The sequence below is a fragment of the Antechinus flavipes genome, chromosome X, assembly GCF_016432865.1.
Source record: "Antechinus flavipes isolate AdamAnt ecotype Samford, QLD, Australia chromosome X, AdamAnt_v2, whole genome shotgun sequence".
NCBI lineage: Eukaryota > Metazoa > Chordata > Mammalia > Dasyuromorphia > Dasyuridae > Antechinus > Antechinus flavipes.
In genome coordinates this window covers 79,363,378-79,377,299 of record NC_067404.1, presented here as the reverse complement: position 1 = coordinate 79,377,299, position 13,922 = coordinate 79,363,378, and positions in this window count along the sequence as shown.

Below are 13,922 nucleotides of genomic sequence, written 5' to 3'. Positions count from 1 at the left end.
AGGGGGGAGGAAGCAGAATCCGAGCTTGCTCGGGCCCTCCAAAGGGGCAGACCTGAGAATTCATCCCCGAATGCGGGGTTCTTGCCGAGGGGGAGATCACAGGTTTCCAAGGCAAACTGAGTCCTCCCCCCCAGCATCCCCAGCCCGGCTTTAAGATCTGCCCCCCTGCTATCCACCTGTGTGTAAAGACATTGTTCAAGGTTGGGGGGGGGGGAGGAAGGATAGTGACCTGCCCTGTCCGAGACTGCCCTTCCAAATCACCAGTCTGGCCTGATGTCCATCAATCAACAACATCTATTAAACGCTTAATGTATGCCGGGCAGCTCCCGCTGTGTTACCATATAGGTGGGCCGGTGTCTGTCCTTTGTCTCCCTAACTACTTCCCGGGACATGAGCAAGTGTGAATAAGAGCCCCTGTATCGGGGCCCCCCTCCCTGGATGATTTCCTGTTTGAAGAAAGCCCCTGATCGGAGTGGCTGAGACCGTGTGGTACTCCCACCCCCAGCTGCCAGGGAGTTTGAAATTAGCACATCTTCCTCCGACTGCCTGGCGAACAAAAGAATTGTGAATGCGTTCCAAAGCTGAGGCAAAGGAATCAGACAACGGGGAAGAGGCATCCTCCCGGGCTTTGTGCCTCCAGCGGGCCCCGAGACAGCCGCAGGCTGGACTTTTCCAGGACAGGTTATCCTTGGGTGGGCCGGGACACTAGCCTAGCACATGCTGAGACCAGCTGACCCGAAAATAACAGCTTTATCTAGACAGGAAAAGGACAAAGGGAGATACACGGGATCCAGCACTGATTCAATTGGGCTTCCTTTTGGATCTCTCTCCCCGGCCCCGGCCCCCCCTCCCCCTTTCCCACGAACACACGCCTGGTCCAGACACAGGAAGCTAGAAGCATGATCCATGTGTGGAAAATGGCAATGTGGGAATTCTATTGGTGTTTCCTGAGCCGTATTCCTCGGCCAAGTTCCTGGGCTGGGGGGTGTCTCAGCCCCCCCCACCCCAAGCAAAACAGCTGCAGCTGCCTGTGGCCTGGTCCCCGAGCACCTGCGGGAGTAACCTGGGATCACCTCTGGGTGATACGGGTCCCCGAGGACTTGCCTGGGAAGAGGGCTCTGTCTTCCGTTTAACTAAATACCCTGTCTGCTCTGGCAGCTTGAAGAGGTCCAGGCCACTTGGGCTCTGGGGAAGGGTTATTTGCCCCAATCTGAGGTTAAGCAGAGCCAGTGGGGGAGTGGGGAAGGTGAGCACACAGCCAAGCCTGCAGGCCCCGAGGGGGGTGGGGAGGAAAGGGGATGGACGCCTCCAGGAAATAGATGATGATGAAAAAACCAAACAAATCCCTAAAAGGAGTTGCAGGTGGGAGAGGGGAAGGGCAGAATTCCTGGACGGCTTGGGAAGGGGAATGCACAGTCAGTCCAGAGGCTCAAGGGCTCTCGTTTAGATGGTTTCCTGAAGGTTTGAGGCTCCCGCTAACCCCGGGAGGGAAGGGGGCCAAGTTTGGTCCGTCCATTTGATGGGCGAAGATAGTGAGTTTCGGAGAGGTCGTTTGCCTTTTCAAGGTCTTTCAGCTAATGAGCGCCAGAGCCTAGACCAGTCAGCACTGGTGCTGAAAGAAAGATTTACAGTGTGGGAGGCGAGCACAGGCCGCTTTACAATGTTGCTAGTTCCTTTTCCCATAACTTGGATCCAAATCCGGTCTGATGATATGCTAGGTTATAAAATATTCAATGTTTGCATTCATGTTGCGAAGGCCTGAACTTGCCAATGACGAGAGTCCAAAGGAGAAGCCCCGGTTGCTACAATCAGGGACACAAGCGAAGCCGCAAGTGAACTTAGCCACCCTCTAGTTTGATGACCTCATCTTACAGAAAAGGAAACTGAGGTCTAGAGAGAGGAAGGGACTGCAGAGATCCATCTAATAGCAGATTACAGAACATCCTGGAGGGGATGTCAGAGGGAACCGGGGCAAGCCTCTTATTTGATAGCACAAGGAGGGAAATAGATTTGGGGTCACGGGGCTGAATTGGAAATTATCTAAGCCAACCGCCTCACTTGAGAGATGAGCAGGCCAAGGAGTAGGGATTTATTCAAGTGAGCGGAAGAGCTGGGCTTCAAAAGCAAGTCCTCCGACTCCAAACTCAGGGCTCAAAGTATGTGAACAGAGGGAAAGTTAAGGGTGGGGGGGTTGGTGTACAAGCAAGAGCCACACTAAGCCAAGCATCATGAACCAGTTAGTGATCAAAGCCAAACCTGCCCTGAGATAAAGTCAGTGCCCTCAACCATTCAGGACGGGAAGAAACCATCCAACATATCTGTGTCTCAGTTACCTCAGGCCGGGTTACTGAGGGTTACTGAAGATTACTGAAGGCCGGGACCCCGTGTGCTTGAGATGATGAATGAGGTGATTGCTGTCCTCAGAAAACAGAAGGGGCCTTTGAAGGATGAGGATGGCCAGCTTAGGGTGCCCAGGAGAAAGGGACTCCCAGCAGGGGTTTCCAGGATGGCTTCCACCACCATAGAAGTGGTATCACTACTGCCCATCACTACTGGTGACTCTTTTAGGGAGATTTGTGCTTCTAGAACCATGAAGGGACCCTCGACTCCACCCTACTCCCCTCACTCACGTTGTTAACCTGCCCGAGTTCCCAGTGGGAGTATTGGCCACCGACTTCCCACTTAACAGTCCTATTCCAAGTCAACTCTTAGCGTCGGCTCCCATCCCATCCTCTCCAGATGCTCAGGGACAGAATCTGTCCCATTTTCTGGAGAAGAAAATGGCCACCCAGCTTTGCCGATGAAATAGTCTTTGTTGACCCTGGTTCTGGTCCCGGTCTCGGTTCAGGGTTGAGAAAATGAGGCCTCTACTCATTGCCTCCATTTTGTTGCCACTCGCTCATTACAAGGGGCCGTGCCAGCCCCCTTTACCTCTGCTGAAACTGCTTTCTCCCAGGTCGCTTCTGACCCCTTCCTTGCTAAGTCACCTGCCTTTCTGTGACCTTTGTCTTTGACTTTTTCCACAAGGTTCTTCACTGTTGGTTTTTTCTTCCCACTAGTCTTCCAGCTCTTTTGCAGTCTCCCTCACTGGCTTCATTTTCCTACTTGGTGCCTCAATCACCTCCGCTGGCTTCCATGACCTCTCCAATGCAGATGGCTCCCCAGTCGGGCATCTTCCCTGTGCCTTTCCCACCCCACCTGTGAACAGCTGCAAAGTCTTGGAGTTGACTTCCACTGTATGTATCTCCTGCCCCCTCCCATGTGTCCACCCTCGTCGCCTCTTGGACTCTTGTAATGGGGGTTGTGGGGTTTCATTGAATCCAACTGCTTTCCTTGCCATTGCCTCCTGGTTTGAATCCAGACTCCCCAGACATTTCAGGCTCCCCACAATGTGGTTACCACCTGACTTTCCAGGCTTTTTTTCTTATTACTTCCCTTCATACACTCCACATCCCAGTAGAATGGCCTAATTACTCTTCCTTGAACTTGATCTGCCTCCATGCCTTTGCTGAGCCCCACCCCAATGCCTGGAACAGCCTCCCTTCGATTTGGCTTCCTTCTGGGTCAAACTCCTTTTCTCCCCAAAAATGTAGCTCTGAGATATAGCCTCTGCTCCTCCATTTGTTAGTACCCCAAGCCCTCTGCATGTGTCTTCCCATCATCCTCTGGCTTGTCTTTGGAAATGGCAGGGCCTTCCATGGTGGACCAACCCCTCCACTAAAAGCAGTCTTCCCTTGGGTTCATCTTCACGAGAGTCATCTAGAGTCTGATTGAGGACCTCCCTTGAGGCTGCCCTTCTTTCTCTCCTTTGGTTCCCAACATCTAGTCTAAATCTGGGTCTTTTGCACCCCCTCCCCCAGCCATGGCTCCTGGTTCTGTTCTGTAGAACAAAATTACAGATTCCTTTTTTTTTTAGCATTCAGTTTTAAAAATTTATTTATTTATTTTAAATACACATTGCTTTGTGAATCATATTGGGAGGAAAAAACAACAAAAGGGAAAAAAAACCACAGGAGAGAAAAAAACAGAAAAGAGAAGTGAACATAACATTCAACGTTATTAGTTCTTTTTCTGGACGCAGATGGCGTTTTCTATCCAGAGTCTATTGGGGGATTGCCTTGGATCAGACTTTAGGATTCTCAAAGGCAGCTCTTATCATCCACCTGCACTCCCTTCCTTCTCTTCTCTTGGCCAGACGCCCCCTGCTCCCTTCACTTAGGACCTCAAGGCTCTTCATGAGTCTGCTGCCTTCCCCCCAAAGCTCACCGATGTCCCTCTCAAACCATGGAGACATCCCTTTTGGAGCTTTCTATCCCCAGTGCCCGGGGTAGGTACAGAACAGGTGGTGTATTTGAGGTTCAGCACCAAATGCCGAGATTGAGGAGAGCAATTGGAACTAAATGTTGGGGTTTGCTCGTTTGAAGAACTCCTAATGGGCTTTCTTTTTGGCAAAAAGTTTTGTTTATTTATGGGAAGAGGTTGCAGACAAAATGAAGGGGTAAAATGGACATCAGGAGTGATAAATAGGAAGCAGGTTTGGAAGAGAATATAGCTGGCGAGCAAAGGAGTTTTAACAATTAACAATGGACAAGACAAGTTCCCCAATGTAACTCACAATTAATCAGGAGAAAGGGAGTAGAGGTGGGAGTACTCCATTGACTGGCAAGCTAAATCCTAAAAGATACTTAGCATCCTAAAAGAGTTAGTTACTTGTTACAAGGAGAAAGATATTATGAGGCATGAGGGGGGATGAGAGGAAAGACACTGTGAAGTTTGGGGGCGGGGGATGAGAAGAAAACTATCAGGAGGTTGGTTAACCCAAAAAGCATTCAGCAAAGATGGTGGGAGCCATGAACGGATTTAACCTCGGGGGTTTGACATCAGTTGGCTTTCTGATTAGATACAATAAAGTAGGGTTACCTACCACTTCCACAGAGGGTGAGACTGGAAAGCGAAGCTGATCCCCATCAGTGCCCTTCCCCACTCACCTCAGGGAGTAATCTTATCAATACTTCAGGCTTTCCCCACCACCCCCATCTTGTGACCCAGGACTTAATGGGTCTTTGTGGAACTGAAATATTCTTAGGGGACCAAGTTTCTTTTTTTTTTTTTTAAGCTAAAATTTATTTATTTATTTATTAATAATTAGAACTTTTTATTGACAGAACCCATGCCTGGGTAATTTTTTACAGCATTATCCCTTGCACTCACTTCTGTTCCGATTTTTCCCCTCCCCCAGATGGCAAACAGTCCTTTACATGTTAAATAGGTTACAGTATATCCTAGATACAATATATGTGCGCAGAACTGAACCGTTTTCTTGTTGCACAGGGAGAATTGGATTCAGAAGGTAGAAATAACCCGCGAAGAAAAACAAAAATGCAAACAGTTTACACTCATTTCCCAGAGTTCTTTTCTTGGGTGCAGCTGCTTCTGTTCATCCTTGATCAATTGGAACTGAGTTAGATCCTCTCTTTGTCAAAGAAATCCACTTCTATCAGAATACATCCTCATACAGTATCGTTGTTGAAGTGTATAATGATCTCCTGGTTCTGCTCATTTCACTTAGCATCAGTCCATGTAAGTCTCTCCAAGCCTCTCTGTATTCATCCCGCTGGTCATTCCTTACAGAACAATAATATTCCATAACGTTCATATACCACAATTTACTCAACCATTCTCCAATGGATGGGCATCTATTCAGTTTCCAGTTTCTAGCCACTACAAACAGGGCTGCCACAACCATTTTGGCACATACTGGGGACCAAGTTTCTTCTGGTGTTTGCTATCTCTGCCTTCTCCCCCCTCCCCACTATTCAGCGGGCTCTGTGGGTCTCCTCTGTTTGGGCTCCACTTCCGACAGTCCTCCTGGCTCTGGAACCCCAACTTGGGGAATTCCTGGGAGGTGTAGAAGTAATAGAATAGCATTGTAGAGCTGATGGGAACCTTGGAAATGATGCTTTAAAGACAGGGAACCAGGCTGAAACAGAGAAGGGAGGCGGGCATAGAAAAGGCCTGGTACTTGGGTGGAATGCCTGCTTTGCCACTTACTGGACTGGCTGTGTGACCTTGGGCAAATCCTTTCCCTTTGCTGGGTCTCGGTTTCCTCCTCTGTAAAAGGAAAGGTTCCTTTCGGCTTTCAATCCTGTGGCCCCGTGACCCCCCAAAATGAACAGTCAACGGCCAAGTTGCAACTAGAACTCGGGTCTCTGATGGCCTTGCTGCTGTGCCCAGAGATGTTCTGGGAACCAGAGGGGAGCCTGCTGTGTTGGGAGGCAGTCTACCTGGGTTCCCACGTGGGCTCATCTCCCTTTTTCTGCCGTGGCTCGGGGGCAAGTGTTTGACTCTTTGTGCCCCCCCGGTTTCAGCCCTTTCTCTGTAACTTCCTGAAGGTGGCCCGGATGAAAGGCCCCTCGCCTCTGAACTGGGGATTCTTTTCTTTCCTGGGCCACCAGATTGTAAGACCCCATCCTTGCAGCGGGACACAGCTGGCTGCAGCTGTGTGGGTGGGACTGGCTGTTGACCTAGAGATTTGGGCAGAGACGCCTTCTCTCCCCCCAACTCCCGCCCCCATTGGTTTTTCTTTTTTCCCCCTAGCAATTCAGCTCCTTTTGTTTCCTTTCTTCCAATGTACATTGTCAGGTATTCGGGATTTCGCCCTCATGTTCCCAGACATGCAAGTCCCCTTCCCCCCCCTCACTCCTCCTTAAGCTCTTTCAGCAAAGTTCAAGGTAACAAGAGATTTCCATTTTTCCCAGTGCCCAGTCTGGGTCAAGGACGGGGCCCTTTCCCCCCTCTAAGGGTTTATCCCAGCCCCACCCGATCATTGAGAGGAGGAAAGAGGCCCCAATGAATTCCATCCTCCCATGGCCCAGCTACCTCTTCAGGAGTCTCAAAAATTTTAATTGATGTCTTTTGTTTCACATTGTCTGCCTTGCTCCCAGTATCCCCCCCTCCTCCTCTAAGGGAGTCATCCCACGGAATACTTTTAAAGCAACAACAAGAGGCAGAGTAAGAAGGAAAACGCATCAAAACTTCAAAATTAAAATTCTGAAAATCTCCACAGTGCTTTCCGCCCTCCCTGCCCCGGCCCCGGCCCCGGCACCGGCCCCAGCACCGGCCCCGGCCCCCGCAGAAGGACCTTCCATACTCTCTCCTTGTTCTTTGCCATTCTGCCCCATCCGCTTTTGATATTTCGGTAGCCCTTCTTGCTATTTAAATGGTTGTCATCCCAGGATATGTATTTTTCACCGCCTCGATTTTCCCCGTGCTCCTCCATGGCCATCCCATTCCTTATGCCATTCGTTGGACCGAACAAGGAGCACCCACTGGGCTTCTGGGTCTTTTCTGTTGCTGTTGAGATTTCGGACCATCTCCCTTGTGGGTTTTTGTGAGAGACTTAGTTCCCCTTCCTCAAAGGCATTCGTGTGTGTGTGTGTGTGTGTGTGTGTGTGTGTGTGTGTGTGTGTGTGTATGTATGTATGTGTGTGTAAGGGGGGGGTTGCTCAAAAGCACTAATCATTTTATATGGGAAGCAAATGAATTGAAGCGACCTCCCTTCCTCCCCTTCCCCCTCCTCTCCTTGCCCCCCTCCATCTCATCTCAAGACCCGAGTCTGGGCTCTGCCACTTAGCTTTGTACTGCCACCCCTCCACCCCAATTAAACCTGAGTCCTGTCCTCCCTGGAGCCTCATTCTCTTGAGACTTTTCTCTCTGAAAGAATTCCATATTTAAAAACAAGTACCCTGGGATCAGACTTTAGACTAATCCCCTGGGCACCTTCTAGGGTGGCCTAAGGTGCTGGCAAAAGGGGGCAACAGCAGCTTACTCTGTTTGCGTGTTAAGAGGTGCCCGGGTTAGCTACTTCGGAAAGAAAGTGTAGCTTTGATTTTTCTATCGGCTTGCTTTTTTTGAACATATCTCTCTTCTACCCAGGAAGCCATCCTGGTAACAGAGATTTCAAAAGAAATAGGAAACAAAACAGAGCAGGAAAAGCAGCCAGCGCGGGGGGCCCCCCACCTTGCACCTCCTGCTCTGCATTTTATAGGAGGGGGGGCTGGCCCCAGGACTCTGGGTGCACTTCCTTCTCTTCTAAATCTCTGACCTAGGTCTTTTTGGGCCCTTCCTTGGCTCCTTTTGTCACCCTTTTCTCTAGGAAGCAGCCTGGGGCAGCTGTCAGCGGGGTTTCTACATTGGAAGGTGCCCTTGTGCCCAGCAAAGCAGACTGGGCCAGAGCTCCGGTTACCAAATGAAGGACTGCTCCTGGAAGGCTTTCTACCTTTGGGGAGGGATGGCACGGAGCTGGCCACCTCCTCCAGGAACTTGGGCCAGCAGATGTGGGCCATCTGAGAGATCCCTAGGTCTATTCAGGCCTGTAAACACTGGGGAGTGCTCTTTAGTGGGGGAGAATGTCAGGGAATTTTGGCCAAAGGGATCTAGCTAGAGATCAGGAGCTTACAGAGGCTGGCTTCAAATCCTGTCTCTGTCCTTTACTGGCCCTGGTACCAAGAATAAGTCTCTTAACCTTTTCCAGCCTCTGTTTCCTTACCTGTGAAATGGGAATAATAGCATTTAGTCAAATAGTCTTCTGTGAGGCTCAAAGAGTGGGGTAGAGTACTTTGCTAATGTTAAGGCCTTTGGTGTCAGTTGTTTGAGGTTGAGAATGCTAAAATGAAAACAAACTAGTCCCTGCCCTCAAGCATCATATTATGGAAGAGGGAAGGAAGGAAGGAAGGAAGGAAGGAAGGAAGGAAGGAAGGAAGGAAGGAAGGAAAGGAAAGGAAAGAAAAGGAAGGGAGGAAAGAAGGAAAAGGAGGGAAAGAAGAAAGGGAGGGAGGAAGGCAGGAAGAAAGGAAGAGAAGGAAGGTAGGAAAGAAAGGAGGAAGGAAGAAAGGAAAGAAAGAAGGAAGGGAGGAGGGAAGGAAGGAAGATAGGAGGAAGGGGGAAGGAAGAAAAGAAGGAAGGGAGGGAGAGAAGATGTTAGGAAGATAAGGAAGGTGAGAAGAAAAGAAGAAAAGGAGGAGAGGAAGGAATGAAGGAAGGAGGGAAGGAAGGAAAAAAGGAAGGGAGGAGGGAATGAACAAGAGTAGGAAGAGGAGGAAAGAAGGAAGGCAGAAAGGAGGGAGGGAAGAAAAGGAAGGAGAGTAGGAGGGAAGGAAGGGAGTAAAGGAGAAAGAAGGAAGGAAGGGACAAAGGGAGGAGGGAATGAAGGAAGTAAAGAAGGAAGGAAGGAAGGAGGGAGGAAGGAAGGAAAAGAAGGAAGGTAGGAAGGAAGGAAGAGAAGGAAGAGAGGGAGGAAGGAAGGAGGGAAGAAAATGGGGGAGGGAGTGAAGGAAGGAAGGAAAGAAAGGAGGGAAGGTAGGAAGGAAGGAAGAGAAGGAAGAGAGGGAGGGAAGAAAATGGGGGAGGGAGTGAAGGAAGGAAGGAAGGAAAAGGAGGGAAGGAATAAAGGAAGGAGGGAAGAGAAAGAAAAGAGGGAGGGAATGAAGGAAACAGGGAAGGAAGGAAGGAGGGAAGGAAGGAAAGAGGGAAGGAATTGGGGAGGAGGGAAGGAAGGAAGGAAGGAAGGAAAAGAAGGAAGGAAGGGAGGGAGGAAGGGAGAGAAGGAAGGAAGTAAATAAGCATTTATTAAGAACCTACTATGTTCCAGGCACTATACTAAGGGATGTAGAAATATGATCTCATTTGATCTTCACAACTCTGGGAGGTATAAGCTGTGATCTCCACCTTACAAAAGAGAAAAGTCAAAGGTTAAACAATGTACCTAAGATCTCACAGCTAGTGTCTGAGGCAAGATTTAAATTTAGATCTCCCCGACTCCATGATCTATCCCATGTACCACCTAACTGATTATAAGGGACTCTGCTTAAGTAGTAAGCTTACTTTCGATTTCCTGGGATGTTTAATATAGAGGGGATTGTTGTTCAGGTATACAGATTAGCTTCTCTGTCTCTGTCTCTGTCTCTCTCTGTCTTTCTCTCTCCCTCTTGCCTCTCTCTCTTTCTTCTTCCCTCCACTCCTTCCTTCTTTCCCTCCCTCCTTCAAAGGGAACGTCTTTATATAATCTTATACCACATCTTTTCATTTCCCAGAAGTCCTTTAGGTATGTTTTAGGCAGTAGTCAATTTCAGGAATACTTAGAGGAGCTAGGACCTTTTGGCTCCAAATATTTCTCCCATGATCCTTCAGTGCTACTTAGCCTGGACCATTAGATCCTCATTTCTTCAGGATACCAAGCTCCTCTACCTCCTCCCCTCCTCCCCTTAGCCCCCTCAATCTATCTAATGGTCAAGAATGTGGATCGTGGAGAAGTTTGGGGCAAATGGTCTGACTACAAGTGTGGGGCGGTATGATGTGTGGAGACAGTGCAGATCTGGGGACTTGGAAATGTAGCGAGTGAGAACACTCGGTGATTCAAGGATGCTTAGTTTCAATCCTGAAAGGATACGCGGAGATTATCTTGTCCCAGTTCCGTCATCTGAAAAAGGAGGAAACCGAAGGAGAGTGGGATAAAATGCTTGGCCGAAGGTCACTTGAGAGAACAGAAGCTGCAGAGCCAGCTCTAGCTTATCTCTCATCCTGGGAGATAAAAAGGAAGTCCCAAACTTCCAGAAATGATAAAACAGACACAACGGAACCAGCCCTTTTTGTGTCAATTTGTTGCGGTGGGATGCGATGGCAGGCTCACTCAGCTTCGAGATCGGTGATATCACCATAATGGCTTCCTTCTATTCCCAAAGCTTGAAGAAACTCTGGGGACCCCTTATTTCTCTAGCTCATTGATTCCATCTAAGTAGAACTGTGGGTATCTATCATTCCCCCAAGGGGAGCTATTGGTTCGCATTAGGATTACACAGTTCCAAGCAGAACAGTTTTATGCACGGTAAAGATACTGAAAGATCTTGGGTATCCAAGGCCATAAAAAGTCAGGAGACCACAAAGACTTCCTGTGGACCACCTGCCCTCCAGAAACCTGTTCTTCAGAGTACTGTCCTGTATGTTTGATCCTCTTCTTCATCAATGATCATTTAACTGCCAAAACTAATAATCTTTTTTCAATCTTCATCTTTTTTTTTCAGCAATCACTTTATTTTTCATTTTTTAGGTTATACCTGTACAGTCAATTCATTTTATTTTATTTTTCCCCTGAGGCCATGGGGGTTAATGACTTTCCCAGGGTCACACAGCTAGGAAGTGTTAAGTGTCTGAGGCCAGATTTAAACTCAGGTCCTCCTGACTTCAGGGCTGGTGCTCTATCCACTGAGCCACCTAGCTGCTCCTATGTACAATAAATTTAAACATATTTCCATATAAGTCATCTTGGGACAGAAAAAAGAACAAAAGGGAAATACCACAAGAAAAAAAAAACAGAAACAAAAAAACGGTGAAAAGAGTATGTGTTGATCCACATTCAGCCTCCATATATTCCTCTCTGGATGCAGATGGCATTTTCCATTCAAAGTTTATTAGAATTGCCTTGAAATCACTGAATTGCTGAGAAGAGCCAAGTCTATCATCACACAACCTTGCTGTTGCTGTGTATGATATATTCCCGGTTCTACTTGTTTCATTGAGCATCAGTTCACGTAAGTCTCCAGACTTTTCTGAAATCAGCTTGTTCATCATTTCTTATAGAATAATAATATTCCATTACTCTCATATACCATCACTTGTTCAGTCATTTCCCAATTGATGAGCATCTACTCATTTTCCAATTCTTTGCCATCACAGAAAGAGCTTCCATAAATATTTTTGCACATATGGGTCCTTCTTCCTCTTTTATGATTTCCAGTAATGGCACTGATGGATCAAAGGGTTAGATAGAGTTCCAAATTGCTCTCCAAAATGGTTGAATCAGTTCACAATTCTACCAACAATGCATTGGTGTCCCAGTTTTCCCACATCCCCTCCAAGGTTTATGATTATTTCTTCCTGTCATCTTAGCCAATCTGATAATTTGCATTTTTCTAATCAGTCGTGACTAAGCATATGAATATAGATTGGCTTTAATTTGTTCATCTGAAAATTGTCCGTTCATATCCTTTGACCATTTATCAATTGGAAAATGAATTATATTCTTATATATTTGAACCATCTCTCTCTATATTTTAGAAACGAAGTCTTTCTTATAAAGAAACGCTGGTTGTAAAAATTGTTTCCCAGCTTTCCGCTTCCATTTTTTCCCTGTTTTTGTTTTGTTTGCACAAAAACTTTTTAAATTTAATGGAATCAAAAATTATCCATTTTGCATTTCATCATATTCTCTATTTCCTGTTTGTCACAAATTCCTCTCTTCTTTAAAGATCTTACAAGTAAATTATTCCTTGTTGTCTTAATTGGCTTATGGTAATACTCTTTACACCTAAATCACGTGCCTATTTCAATCTTATCTTAATATGTGGGGTGAGATGTTGGTCTGTGCTTAGTTTCCGCCATTCTATTTTCCAGTGTTCTCAGCAATTTTTGTCAAATAATGAGCTCTTATTCCAGAAGCTGGAATCTTTGGGTTTATCAAACACTAGATTACTATAGTCATTGATTGATGTGTCTTATTTCCCCAACCATTCCACTGATCCTCCACTCCATTTCTTAGCCAGTAGCATGGTTTTGATGATTGCTCTTTTTAATAGCGTTTTAGGTCTAGTACTGTTAGTCCCCCTTCCTTTGCATTTTTTTTTTCATTAATTCCCCTGACATTCTTGACCCTTTGCTCTTGTTATTATTTTTTCTAGCTTTATAAAATAAGTAAAAACTTATTTTCTCCAACAAGTCAGTTGGATTGACATGGCATTGAATAAATAGACTAATTTAGGTAGAAATGTCATTTTTATCCTATTAGCTCAGCCTACCCATGAGCAACTGATATTTTTTCCAGTTGTTTAGATCTCACTTTTTTGTGTGAAAAGTGCTTTTATCATTGTGTTCATAAAGTTCATGGGTTTGTTTTAGCAGGTAGACTGCAAAATATTTTATTTTGTTCTACAGTTATTTTAAATGGAATTTTTCTTTCTGTCCCTTGCTGCTGGATTTGTTGGTACCGTATACAAATGCTGATAAGTTATGTTGGTTTATTTTATATCCCGCAACTTTGCTAAAGTTGTTCATTGTTTCAACTACTTTTAAAATTGATTCTCTAGAATTCTCTATCATATCATCTGCAAAGAGTGATAGTTTTATTTCTTCATTGCCTACTTTAATTCCTTCAATTTCTTTTTTCCCTTATTACTAAAGCTAACATTTCTAGTACTGATGACAGTGGCCATCCTTGTTTAACCCCTAATCTTATTAAGAATACTTTGAGCTTCTTACCATTCCACATAATATTTGCTGATTGTTTTAGGTAGATGCTTTTTATCATTTTAAGGAAAACTGCATTCATTCCTATGTTCCCTATGTTTTTAATAGGAATGAATGCCATGTTCAGTAAAAGCTTTTTCTCTATCTATTGAGATAATCATATGATTTCTGTTAGTTTTGTTATTGATGTGGTTAATTATGCTGCTAGTTTTCCCGACACTGAAACGCTTCTGCATTTCTGGTACAAATCCCATTTGGTCATAGTGTCTTATCTTGCCGATAAGTTGTAATGTCTTTGTAATATTGTAAAGTTTTGAATCGATATTATAATATTTGCATCACATATCTATAATTTCCTTTTTCTCTTTTGGCTCAGTTTTCATCTTTTTAAATCTCTCTACAATGTGGGATGGTCAAACATATCACTTTGCTATTCAGTAACTCTAGCACTCCCCAGTCCCCTCAGGAACAAACATCGGGCCTGTGTTGGACACCGAAAGCCTTTTCCAACATTTCCAGTCTTCTCAGAACATTTACTGCACTCCATGTACTCTCAGATCTAGCTCTCTGGATGTTCTTGTTCTTCACAGAGCACACTATATCTCTTGTACTTGCTTCTCTTTGTA